The following is a 14089-nucleotide window of genomic DNA, read 5'->3' as shown; positions in this document are numbered from 1 at the left end:
GGTGTGCCTTTTGCATGAACCGTGCAGCTAGGGCGGGGATCGCGAGCAAGTTTTGTTCCATTTACAGGAAAGGAATGATATTCATGGAATTTAAAATTTTGCGTGAAATAAATACGAAATAAAAGCAATCCATTTTGCTGGGTATGATTTCTGATTCGTTATTTATCAATTATCTGGAAGCTTTCCGAGCGATGGCATCGCTTCCATGGCGTTCCGTTATTTTTTTGTTTTGCTCGATGAATTTGGGAATGTTTCATACATGATGTACCCCGGTGACCCGCCATGCCTTCCCAGAAGCTTTCACGCTCTTCCTCCACGCAGTTGGTGGTGATGCAGTTGAACACGGCACAAGGCAGAACAATTCCTTTTACCTGTATTTGTGCGATGTCTTTTCACCGTAATGCAATTGCACCGTACGATGCAAATTTCTGTTCCAAATAAAGGTGGAAAACGAAGTAATAAATTGATTGGTATTACAGTGCCATGATGCTGTCCGGGTTAAGTGAAATGAATAATAATCATAAAGCGTTGGCAGACATTACCCGCCACCCCCCGATGGCCCACGGTTCCCGATGGCAATGAATAATTGGCTCAAGGGTGCTGCGTGGAAAATTGTGCCAGCAAACTGAATGCGTCCGAAGCAAAAAATAATGTATAAAAAGCGTTCTCATGCAGAATGATGTAATACTGAGATTTTGATATGCGATACTTTCACTCCGGTGGAACTGATGATTGCAATAAATGCTTAATGGAATGCAGCCGAAATCCCATTCCCTTCGCGACTTGAATTAAAGTGATGGAGGTTGTAAACATATTTAAACAAAGCTAAAGTATGGTACGCTTTGTACATACAGTTGGTATATCAACTTCTCCGAATCGATCGAAAATCCACTTACAAACTCTTTCCGCCCAACGGAGGAAGAGTTAATGGCTTGCGAGTAGAGCCGAATTTTTCATTCTACGAAATTGGAAGCCACCGAACGCAAAACTCTTTGAAGTTACGTTGGCGCTGTGAGGTTACCGTCACCTTAAAACGTAGCAAAGAAACGCTACGCCTAACGCTTTGCTTTAGAACGAAACCATCAACGCCGCACTAAGCTTTATTGAGGGTTTTTTTTGTGTGTGTTACTGGTAAATGTAAATCCTCTTTGCAAATGCCTCCATTGCCTCCAAATACCAGGAATGGAAATGTGTTTGAAATGAATTTAAAAGTGTTCAACCATTCCGAACACGTTATGGTTAGTGCGCGAAACGCAAAGCCTCCCCCACCCCCCCTGGTTTACTGATCGAAGTCCCCCCAAATTCCATTGACCGTGTGTTTATTTATCGCGCCTGTGTTGTTTACGGTTTCTACGGATGCAAAATTAATTTAATACAATCTGTTTCGGCCTGTTTTGTTCCACCGCCGAACCTTCGCCCGCTGGCTGAGCTGGCTGAGATTAACGAGGAAAAGCTTTTACCTGAGCAAATTCAGTTACTAATCCTTCTTTATTTTCGGAACCATTGCGCAAACCCGACGTCTGGCCATGTTTACACTTGTCGTCTTCAGGCGCTACCTATTGCCGAAGTTACAATTATGTTTGCGCTTGTTAATCTTGTTGCGAATTTTGCGCAGGTGAATAGCGAATAAACGACGTTTTTTTGAAGATCAATATTATCTAAAGAAACAAGCTTTTATTTGCCCTTCGAGGTTGAGTGCCCAACCAGGAAAGCGATGGGATTTGCTAGCAGTAATTTTAACGGTTCAAAATGTTCATATTTTCTGCAGCATTGCTAAACGACAGGTCGTTCTCTACGTCTGCTGCGTAAGATGGACTTTTCCTGAGGCAGCACACGTGTGCCACATCAGGCAAGCGAAAATACAATTACATTACAGAAAAGAAAGAAAAAAAAACTCTCTCGCCCATACGATAGGAAATGTGCGGGATTCGGGAAAGGAATTAGAACGACCGTATAAATCGAAGATGAACATTTTTCATTGATTTTCAAAAGCATCCCCTGTACATGTGCGGCCTTTGTACGGCCCCCGGGCATCCGTGTACGCACATATGTGGGGCTAAAATATTTCACTAGAAAAAAAAACCAACCGGAGGAAAACAAGCGGATAAGCGGATCCTTTTTATGTTGGTAGAACCTTTTTTTTGTTATGGTTTTTTCCTCTCCTTCTTTGCGCTTCTCGTTTCTTCGTTCGTGCCAACTGTTTAATAACACACATACCCAATGCATTGTACGGCGACCATATTTCGATCGTCTGTGTCATCCGCAGATGGGATTAGTGAACATTCTTTTGGGAAAGCGGCAAGCGATTGATTTAACGCTGGCGGTTGAAAGCGGGACGGGCACCGATTGTGAAACGCGGTGAAGCGTTCGATACGTTTCTTATTGCTTTTGAAGTAGCTGAGAGTGCCGCTGAGAGCTGGGACCTTTAATTTATTTTGAAGATAAAAGCATTGCTTCGATTCCTTCTTGGAATGAGGTGAGTGTGGGGTTTCTAAAAGGATTAGATTGCTTCCGAGATTTTCGGACCGAGGAAACAGGCAGCATAAACGGTGAGATAATTAATTTACAAGAAAATGTAACAAAACAAACGTAACGGTTCGCAAATGAATAAAATTGATGTAATTTCAATTCCAAACCAGTGCTAAGATCTTTTTCCAAGCACTGTATAACAAAATTTTTTGAACTATGACCAATAATCTCCTAATGAAACTGTGAGTTTAAAGACGAAACTTTCCCTTGTCCCAAGCGACTTACATTGGAGACATACCGAGGTACTGTGTTCACATTCTGATTCAATCAAGCAGCAACGCCTTCACCATTTCCCGAGAGTAAATGTCTAGCCTGTGTGGCATGGGCTACATGTGCAAAAGGGCACAGCAGTGCCGCTGTCCAAACATGCTTGCCTAAACATTCCGCTCTGCTTTCAAACTTCGCCACACCATACCCCGAAGCCAGCGAGCGATCGCATGATGCATAATTGATTGCAAGTGTTTGGCACTTCCACCGTGAAAAGTGCCGGCACTTCGGGCATGCTGAAAGTGCGAAGCAGCGTAGCGTCGATGTACAGCAAACCCTGCAGCGAGCGAGCAAAAGCTGACGTACGGAAGTATTATCCATAGTTCGCTGTCAGGACTACTGATCATTTCCATGTTGTCAAGCAGAAAAGGCGACCATCCGAAAGGCTTCCGAACACATGGCACGCTACGCTCGGGAGCGGTGTACCGTCTGTGCTGCTTTGCTCCTTGCACGACACGAGGCTTGCGTCGTTAGGTGCGGGAATGGGGAAGCGGCACAAGTCGGTAAAAAAACATCCATCATCTATCCGTGAGCAGCAGCTGAATCCGGTGCCAGTTGCTAACCGTGTTAGGGGTTGCGTATAAAAGCAGCTGTAAGGAAGACATTATCGATAACGTTACAAAAGGTTCCGTGTGGGAAGCCGACGAGACGAGACCATTGCAAGGAGGGGCACATGGTTCTGATGGACCAGAAAAGGGCAAGCAATTGCACAGCTTCGAGGGTTCTCGTCATCACCGTCGGTGCTGTGTACCGTGGACAAAGAAGGATAAAAGGAAAAGTGACAGCTACCTACACGACCCACCAGCAGGTAGGTAGAAGATTACCTGTTAATGGAGGCGGTACCATTACAGATACAATGTTGTAACTGACAGGATACTGTGGGCTCGTGCCAAAATCCATATAAGATACATATAGCGATGCACAAAACAAGTTCCCTTTTTGTACGTTGTTAAGATTGGTTTTGTTTGTAGAAACATAATTTATCAACAGGACGAAACGATTTGAAAGACAACAGCAAAACAGAAAAACAAGCTTTCTTGAATGGGAATAGAGAAGGGAATGAATGGTTGGGAATGAATGGTTTCTCAAATATTAATTAATTCCTACTTCAACATTATCTTATAAGCCATTTAGTCGGCTAGACAGCTATCTTTATCATATCTAACCATATCATGAGCATATTACTGTACAAGCCTACCAGAGCATATAAGCCTGATTGTCTGACGTGTCACGCTCTAAACAAATTTCCTTTTACATCGAATCATCGATCTTTGGGTAGGGACGATAAATTTGCCCTCCAGACAGAGCCCCCACCAATAAGACGTATCACAACAAATGCTGCTTTCTCATCACTTTAGCCAGTCGCTCGAAGTGACTACACACGCAGAAGAAATCCAGTGTCCGGGAGCTAAGCTAATACTTCTACTACAAACCAAGTGCGATACCATCGCCGACCCTGAACGGCAACATGAATGACATTCGCCAGCACTATCAGTACATCAGTCAATCGTAGTGAAGAAGTTTGGTTTCCCTGACACTAGCATTGCAGTGTGCTGCCTGGACCGTGTACCGGACCGTAGGCTCGAACTGGCCCGCACCCCCCAGCTCATTTGCAGAAACAACAGCAATTGCTCTGATTTCGGATAAGAATCGCATCATAAACAGGATAATCCAATTACTCAAAGAGACACATAACGGCACCGGGCTCTTTGCTCTTGTCGATGGCTGCCGATTGTGGGAATGGTCGGTCAGGGATAAATGCAGTGCACACTACTGGCTACATTTACCATCGATTGCTGCCTGGTGTCTTTGGCGTAGGAGAAGAACTAGTAGAACGTAGGACTTATCGGCAGTGCGTTATTGTCACGATCTACTGGTAAGGAATTTACGAACCGAGTTTGCTCATCTAACGAGCATACTTTATAGCTATGTAGTATTATTCTGAGTATGGATTGGGTGTTTGCTTCAATAAAGGAACAAACAACGATTGAGTGAACTAATGTAATCAACAATATGGAAACAAAAATATAAACAGTCTTTGGATGTAAAAGCAATATTGCTTCGATAACGATAATTAGGGTAAAAAGGTCAAAACACTTCTAATTAATGTCTTAATATGCATCATTGTGCAAATTTTCAACCTATATTAATCAGTTTGGTCCGCTTTAACCCTTTGTATGGACGAGAGGATTAACGATGAACAAACAAATGCTAGCTGGAATTGAACTGGATTTGCTTTCACAGGATTTACTGATTCATTTTGAAACGAATGCTTTATTTTCAAATGCCAAATCCACCAAGCAAATAAATTATCTTTAGAAGAAAAACCCACTTCAAGCTAGCTAATAATACAGCGAAAGCATTAAATTCGCTCTGGGCATGTCAAGAAACTGGATTATGATTTTCTACCCTTCAAAAAAAATATCGCCACAAAGAAAAAAGCAAACAACACTGAACCGAGCTAAACGATGGCGGCAGCTTTATTCGAACGTGGAAAAAGTGGCAAAACATTCAACCCATTCTAACGGACGAACTCAGCGTGGCGATGGACGCGAACCGAGTGTGTTAGGGTACTTTTGCCGAGCGAAATTGAATGATGGCAATAATAGGGTTCACGTGATTATGCTTTTTGCCCACCGCCACTGCCCGGCACGAAGTTGGCAACTCATCCCGGACGGAGCATGATCCGGACGGCACCATAAGGTTCTGGGCCGATAAAGAAGAAGCAGGAGGACGCTGATTTCCTAAGCGCTTTTTATAGCTGATTTTCTAAGCGTGTTTGTGGATGTGCAGATTCCCTTTTCCCGCACACGAGCACTGATAGCCGCAGGGGAGGGACACGCGCGAACGTCAGTTTAATCCTTCCCCCGGGACTTTTGCACAGAAATGTGAAGTGATCCTCCATTCACTTGGGACGGTGACTAGAATGAAGCACTCCACTTGGCCGGTTTCCGTTGTTCTCTTCCATTCCCCCCCCCCCATTCGCTCGCGGAAGAAGAAAACGCTCGCTCGTAAGGAAATCCCCCGACACTCAGATCACGCCCCGCGTGTGCTGCTGTCCGGGATTCACGGGTCCCGTGTACGCCGGGTATGTAGTATGCAAAAATTTCAAATAACAAAAAATCCTCTCCCTCTCTCTCTCCCTGCTTTCCGGGCCACCGTTGTCACTCGGTGTGTGTTTCGCACCCCTCCCCGAGGGTATTTCACTGATCCAGGGTAGTGACTGTTTTCCGACAGTGGACCCGTTCCCCCCACGTCAGCAGTTCCATCCGCTTGTTCGCTGTCTCTCGAGGGTTTTCCATCAACTGGAAAGGGTCTTGGATTTTGTTGTCACAGGATCAGGTCCACTTGTACGTTGCTTGAGGGTAATGGGAGAAAGGAAGTGTGTGTGTGTGTGTGAGAGATCCTGTCCTTATGCGGAATGTACAACCTTAGAGCGGGATTTAAAGTATTGTCCCTTTGCCCATGCATGAACATCATCACGAGCATCATCATGCTGACCGAATGTGTGGCAACAAATGAGGGAATCAATTTGTCCCGGGTCCCACACAAACACACACACACACACACACACACACACACACAAGACCTGGCTATGTCTAGTTGCTACATGGGCTATGTCTACGAACCGGAACTCGAAAAGCAAAGGATTGGTTCGTGTTTGGTTTTGAAATGAGCGTATCGTTTATCCCGCGCAGGAAGGTAGCCCGAACGGAAATAGTAACGCACATAATGTCCCCTTTAAACATTGAGAACAAAGTCCTTTAAGTACCAAGTGCGTTTCACTGTTTCAGTGCACTCGGTTTTGGTACAATATTTACACCAAATAAACGACAAATTCCCTTCCAAAAACGTTGCGCAAACAGGCCTGTCAAATGCGTTACGGTGCTGTTGCGTTAGGCGCCATATTGAAGCTAGCAGGACAAACAGGCGACAGTCAACGGACCGACTTTGAAGTCTTCTCGACTGGACCGAACGGACGCAAACACAGTGCACCCTTGCAAAAGGGATTGTGATGGATTTTGACCCTTTTTGTTTTGTTTTGGTGTACTCATTGTCCCTACAAAAAAAAAAACGGGATTATCACGCTGATTCGTTAAGCTTTGAAGAATTTCGACAAAGGGGTCAATTTTGTCGTTCTCAAATCACTTCGCAGAAGCTGAAGTAGCTGAACGCGGTGGATATGCAATGGAAAACAATACGACATTCCGCTCGCTAGCTAGGAATGTGTGACATTCGGCATTTGATTAAAAAATTCTAATCGTTTTATGCTTGGATAGAATAACAAAAAAGGACCCAAGCTAGTATAAAGTAAGAGCAAAAATAATGTTTTTTTATGTAAAACGTTGTAAAGCACTGCCTGAAGGCACACTTCCAACCATTCCATCCATTTCAACTGCGGAGAATCTTAGCAAAACGTAAAACAAATCCACACCGTGCTGCGAAATGGCGTAATATCAGTTAAAAGTAATCCCACCCAACATCCCACGCGTTGGAAAGTGTAATTTAACTCCCAATCAACAACGATTTTCCCACCAACGAACGACAGGCAACGAACGATTCCTGCGTTATGATAAGAAGATAGCGTCCATTCTAAAGTATAAATACACCTAACATCGATTTGCACACCAAAGAAGTGTGTGTGTGTGATAGCGTGAGCTTTGCGTCGTGCATTAAGCAGTGAGAAAGACATCCATATTATCGTTAAATTTAACAGGGAATGCCGAGGGAAAAGAAAAACAAAATACAAAATAACATCTATCAGCCATTTCTATCTTCATCGGAGCAGGTAAATTGAGTTTTGTGGGTGTAAATGTGGTTTCGGTACGCACACGGCGGGTCACGTTGCCAAGCATCAGGGGAGCGTGGTATTTGAATTCATTTCTCAACCCACACCCGATTTCTCTTGTGGTTTTCATTTGTGTAACACTGGCTAAAAGCACGCGCTAAACATGAACGGTAGACAAAGGATGCAATGTTACTACTAAAGGCAGGGCGTATTTTGCATGTTTTTTTAGTTTATTTAAACTCTGCTTTGGATTAGAGAAAAAAAGGAACATTATAAGGAAGTAAACATCCTCGAAAGTCGTAAGGTGGATGGCCCCATAATGCAAGACGGTTAGCCAGCTAAGCAGATTAAAAGTTAAAAATGGTCCCCCCGTCGGAGGCAACCATCGGAGGCAACTTATGGTACATCCGTGCGCATAAATCTGTCGCTTTAGGAAGATAAGTAGAATTTATTTCGCGTAATCTCTGCCATGTGTGTAGGCAAACGGGAGGGTGGCGTATATCGTATTTGGAGTGGTTGGCGACATATGGTTGTTGGTAAATATCGCATTACGTCGGGAAATTTGAGTAATTGTACCAGTTTAGCAAATCCCCATATGCAAGTTGTTGGGTTTATAGAGTAGATTGATGATAAATTTGTAATGCATAAGATATCCCCACACACACACACACACACACACACACACACACACACACACACACTTGCGGTGTAATTCAAATTGCCATTTTTCTTGTTTCACACAACCGAACATTCAACCACACATCGAGTGCCCTTGATCTACCGATAAACCTTCAATCGCCTTAGTATCAGCTTTGAAAACAGCGTCCATCCCCTCTGACTCCACCCCACCTAAAACCCCAAACATTACTCTCCCCCCCTCCCCTCCCCGGCTCTCGACAGATCGCTCGCTGTCAAACGTTTTCAAAAGTCACAAAACTGAGCATCGGAAAATCGTCACGACCGCGGATCTTACCGTCATCAAAACACCCTCCCCGTGCCCCATCGATCGCGGTTGTAAATGAAGCATAATGAGCAGCCGGTGTGGGCTTTCCGCGAATTGATGGAATTAACATTTCATGGTTTTTCCGCCCCGCTACGCGCTCACCTGCGTTTGCCCAGTCTGGCACGCTCATTATGCTCAGGTATCGAACTGGAAGGTGTGCGCTTGATGGTGCGTTTGCGTGCCCTCGGTTCCCCATCGCAGCCTTTCGGTTCCCTCGCTATTGGTTCTCCTTACCTTGCCCGAACGATCCAGGGAGATTAGGAATGGTTTGGTGTAATGGTTTTTTGTGGCTGGGGGAAGGGAGCTGAGCGAGGAAACGTTTCATGGTCGGGTGCGTAGGTTGTGACGGTGTTACTGTTAACGGTGAAGGCAACACGGCACAGAGATTAAGCCATTTTCGGGCAGGTGGGAGGCGGTTGGGTCGAGGCGCGGGGTACGGTGATACAAATCGGGTGTCATTTTTCCGATGGGTTTCAACATTGATCGATTAGCAAGTGAGTGGAAGGAAGTGCGAACACATTTCCAGTTGCGTATGGGGCGATACAAAATGGTTATGAGTTTGCTCGAATCATCTCGAGTGTCTTAATAATCTGTTTAACTTTGGGCAGGTACGTCGCGTTACTTGAGCCTTCAAAAACATACGAGTGCAATCTTTCTCCATGCTTTCTTGTATTTTGTTTAGGTTTTTTGTTCGATTGTGATCATAGATATTTAAATCTAATGAATGTGACTGAGTAAAATCGAATAAATCAGTCATTAAAATTATACTTAAACATGAACACATAATACCAACACACATTACTGCAACTTACTTCTGAGCTGATACATTACTGCAACCGGAAGTAATTATCATAAAACATAACTACACTTATTTGCGTTTCTTTTTTTAACTACACACTGCTTTGAGCATTCAACATTGAGCTTCAATCGTAATCGTGTCACACATCACTGTCACTGGACTACTTTTCAGTACCGCATCAACATTACACCTGCACTTAAAATTAGGATTAGATCAAAAAATGTGAGCCCTCATGGTAAACACTACACTACAAAGCTGATGAAAATATAGTACAATCACATTAAAACTCTCTTATCCATATCCGGTTGGAAAAGAGGGGAAAAGATTAGGGATCAGACGAGGAAGATGGGAAGAAACAATCTGGCACAATCTGGCACAGTGTTTTATGCGAACTCATTCACCGAAAGCTCCATCATCCAAGAGCATCATACGCTTTAAATCACATTGCACAACATTTCTTGAACCATATTCACTATATACTCCTCCCAAACAATACTCATCACATCCAACACACATCCAAAGACAACGCACGTCATGTCACTTGCCAAGCAGCGATTAAAACAGGCAGTACGAACACATCGCATCATTTAACCCGTGGCACAATTATCGTGTTTTTGCTTTCTATTGCAACCATTTGTTGTCAGCTTTTCCACTTCATTTGCCATCCATCCAAACGGGATGATCTCATTGAAAACATTGTAAACAGCTTTGTCTACGTATACAACACTGAGAGCTGGTCAGAGGGTTGGGCGGTGGAGCATTTTTTTTTCAACTCCCTTTTCCCTCTTCACTTTTTGTTCCCGATGTTTTCACTACCGCACCACACTCTCCCCGCGGGCGCAGAGGCATGCAAACGGGTTGCTTCTGCTATGCCTTTCGACCGGAATCATAAACACCTCGGGGGAAGAAAAATCCATCCAGCATCCCGCACGTATTCCGTTTCTGTGTGTCGTGCCGTCATGAAATGTCACACTTTATCCTGCTGTGCTGTGTACGTGAAGGCAGCGAACGTAAAGCGCCCTCTCGTGTTGGGTTAGGTACGGGTCTGGGCCCGGTGAGCGGATTTGGAAGTGAAAGAGAAATAGGTTAGTAGCACTAGCGGGAGAGAGACACCCAGTCGCTGCTCCACAAGGAAAGTCTACTCTCTGTCGCTCTCTTCCCTACTTCTCTTTCTCTCTCTCACTCACTCTCTAAAACAAGGATATATTTTTTTCCTTTTCTCGCGAAACCATTGCCATTTTCACTCGCTATTCTCACACACACTTTCGCTCACACATGGAAAACACTTCGCTCGCAGTAATTCACCGATGTTTCGTTTTAAGGTTTGCACAAATCAATACAATTTGAATGCTTTGCCAAACCCTTGCTGTGTTGTTTTCCCGCAAAGCGTATCACAATTTTCCATTTACTTTTTAACTTTTTCCTTCTAATCCAATACGTTCGCTTTCCACTCAGTCTGCACGCACACACGCAGCCCACTCGGAAGGTGTGTCAAAGCGCTGACACTCTCACACACGCATGTTGTCATTTCCATCTGACGTTTCCACACTGAGCTTGCAGTTTTGACAAATGGAGTTTACTTGCAGCTGAATTCCACAACCACACACACACACACACAAACCTGTACACCGAGTTCTACCGAGTAATTCACCCTTCACAGTTGCACAGATGTCCAGAATCCAGAGAACGCCCGCAGCACCAACTACCAAACCTTGAAACTCACAGGGAGCACAGGCAAAAATCACAACAAGATGGAAGCCTGCGCTTTCTTCCTCCCTCTTCTCTGCCCCACCTCTTGCCGATCCTGGCGGTGAGTGGGCAGGGAAGAATGGCCGGAGCAAGGAGTGGAATTTGGCGCTGGTAGTTTACCCCGGGTCAGAGAAACACACTCACAAGCTGGAGCTACCATGCAGGAAGCACGAACGCCCGAAGACTGACGGGCGAGACACAGCATCATCGGATCGGAACGGTCGAGGCTTGCGTTCGTTAGCGGAGCTCGTCTAGCGGCGTCGGTCGTGTGGCTTCGTGTTCGGGCGGGGAGTGTCGGAAATGTTGGGTTTCCTGTTCCCAAAAGTTCCGAGTCTGGCATGCGCCGACGCAACGCAACCAATTTGACGGGGAAACTAGTTGCAAGTGCGATAAAACTGGCCCACGAGTGCAGCTTTACTTTGAGCGCACGGAACGGCACAGAGTCTGCTGAGAGTCAGCAGAGAGCTATTGCAGGGTACGTTGTTGTCTCTAATGCTCACGCGACGTCTGGGATGGGTGCTCTGCTAGGTGCGATTAAAGAGTTACAAACAAACCAACTAGCGGAAAGCACTCACCACTTTAAAGACCACTGATGCTGCAGTTAGCATGGTACGGTGAGATTCGGTGTCGGCAACATTTATGTGAAGGTCCACAAAAGCCATTGGATGAAGCAACACCGGGCGGCACCTAGTTTCGGTCACACATTGAGTGACAATACATTCTTGCAACAAATGGGTTTACTTCTTTTTTTTTGTGCAAAATTTTGAAACCTCCACTTACAAAGCAATAATCTAAACATGGTACGACATACGGCACAACAGCACCCTGTGCAGCAAAGCTCATAACGGCGCTTGTTCCGCGAACGGGGCATGAATTGGAAATCCACCAGCACCCTTCGAACGGTGTGAAAATTGATTTTCACGCCAATCAAATTCCTGATTTCTGGCGACCGGGCGACCTGTGAGGGGCGAGTGTTGTTGTTTTGGGGATTGGGGCGCTTGTCCTCGACACGTTATCTATATGCAGATGGGAAATGTGAAAAGATTATCAAACAAATTGAAACAATCCCCGCGCCCAGTACGGCCTGATAAAACGGTTGCCCAGGCCGGGGGAATCGTGCCCGTTTATTTGTCGATAATCTTATTGAGTTTGCTATTTTGCGTTTGACAAAACGGGTGGGAGAGTGTGTGTGGATCCTCTTCACCCCTCTCCCTCCATCCTCTCTTCAGCACACGTGTTACCGCAATTGAGTTGTTTGGGATTTGGTATGGTTGTATGCTGCGGTGGCGTTGTACGAGGCGATGTAATTGAAGTAAGAGCGACACACTAACACGATTTGTATTGTCAAATTGTTTTTTTTTTACTCACTTAAAAATAAGTGTCAAAATATACAGAAGGGAATAATGTTGCAGGCAATGAAGCTGTTTTATTTAGACTATTGTGCAATGAATAGCGCGGCAGATGAGTATACAGTTGTGCCCGGTGTTGGCGAAATCTGGTCCGCGAGCTAATCCTATCCATCCCGGAAGACCATTGGGTCCGGATGTATTTGGATCAAAACAAACAAAAGAATATTTTTATTGTAGCAAGCCTCAAGAATATAGTAATGCCTCTGACGAATTAATAGGACGAGAGATTATCGAAAGAGATACGAGAGAAGATAAACCAAACGAACGTACGCCACGTTTCATAACGAATTTTTTGTTTTATTTCAATGCAAGTGACTAGTCTTTTTGCTCTTGCATCGTTATAATTTTTGCATACTTTTTCATAGATATGTTGTCATTGTCAAAGCAGATTTTCACACAGCTGGGCATATATTGGCAAATTAATTAAACATTCGTGCTATTGGCCGCTTTTATAATCGTGCCGTCATCAGCACATACGTATTTTAATAGTAATTGGTTAGAGATGTGGCCTGATTTTGTATATTCATACATTCCTCAACGTTTTCTTTCAGATCACAAGCTTACAGCATTCAATCCGGTCATTTCTTTACTTGAAAAGGTATGCTACTCCTAAGCTGTGTGATTCGTACATTAAGGAGTATTAAAGAAGTACTTCTGCAAACTGAAGGTATACGTTTTTGTTAAATTTTCCATTCAAATCGCTATAGTACAACACTCGAAAATCATCTTACTTTGAATAAACTGACATTTATAGTGGGGCATACTTTGCCGACGTGTGCATTTCGCATAGGAGCAAACAGGTCAAGTTGCCCGCCTTTTCATTGGTTCGGCGTCGGGGCTTCAAACTGCAATGTACGAGATAAAGCTGCACGCTAGGAGCGCATCATTAAAATTGATTGAAGCTCTCTGCTCGTCAGGGAACGGCCGTAAAGTTCTTATTTAGTTTACCGGTAGTTTGTTAGCCGCCTGAATGCACCGTATACTTTCAATGTGGACGAAGTTATTTACGAGAGTCTACCCTAAACAGGAACGAAGCACTGACACGGTTGGATGCATTTTCATGCGGACGCTTTTGTGCCAGACAATTTCTTTACATTCTATTACGTTACGTTAATGATAGTCTCTGCAGGCCGATTGCTGTGGGAAAAAATAGATATTCCAAAAAAGCAAAAGCCGTAAAGCAAGGAACTGAATGTATCGACAATTTCAAGAGAAGTTGACTTCAGCATTGGCATTATATACGCTTCAATTCGAAACAATATAATGCCGATTTACCTTGTGTATTAAAATTTAATGCCGAATTGATGACAGTGAGGTAACAGTGTCGTGTTTCAGTATGTGTTGTTTTATTTTTCCTTATTGCCTTTTAGGGTTTTTTCAGCTTAAAGTTACAAAAGTTATCTTACATCAACTCAGAATGCAGGAAGTATTTAGCAAAATGGTAAAACAAACTCTAAAACTCTAGCAATTGATGTTGTACTAAATAACAACGAAACTATTAAGATCTTTGATAGAAAGTTTGAAGCCCTCTATGCTCAAAGGAC

General features: G+C 44.1%; 1 protein-coding gene across 8 annotated transcripts in view; it reads right to left on the bottom strand.

The window, feature by feature from the left end:
* LOC120893760 (neuroligin-3) overlaps window positions 1–11312 on the bottom strand; it is an 85361-nt gene extending 74049 nt beyond the window's left edge. For 3 of the 8 annotated variants that reach the window (XR_005738151.1, XM_040295840.1, XM_040295847.1), the window contains exon 1: window positions 9401–10547. The gene's annotated coding sequence lies outside the window, so the exon portion shown is untranslated. Of the gene's footprint in view, window positions 1–3789; window positions 3800–9400; window positions 10548–11256 lie in introns of those variants that run through there. The other 5 variants (XM_040295841.1, XM_040295843.1, XM_040295844.1 and 2 more) reach the window with 5 other exon arrangements.
* Between the last annotated feature and the right edge of the window lie 2777 nt (window positions 11313–14089).

Source organism: Anopheles arabiensis, chromosome 2 (genome assembly GCF_016920715.1).
Source record: "Anopheles arabiensis isolate DONGOLA chromosome 2, AaraD3, whole genome shotgun sequence".
Classification (NCBI taxonomy): domain Eukaryota; kingdom Metazoa; phylum Arthropoda; class Insecta; order Diptera; family Culicidae; genus Anopheles; species Anopheles arabiensis.
The sequence above is the reverse complement of the archived record's forward strand: the minus strand, read 5'-3'. Positions and strand labels throughout refer to the sequence as shown.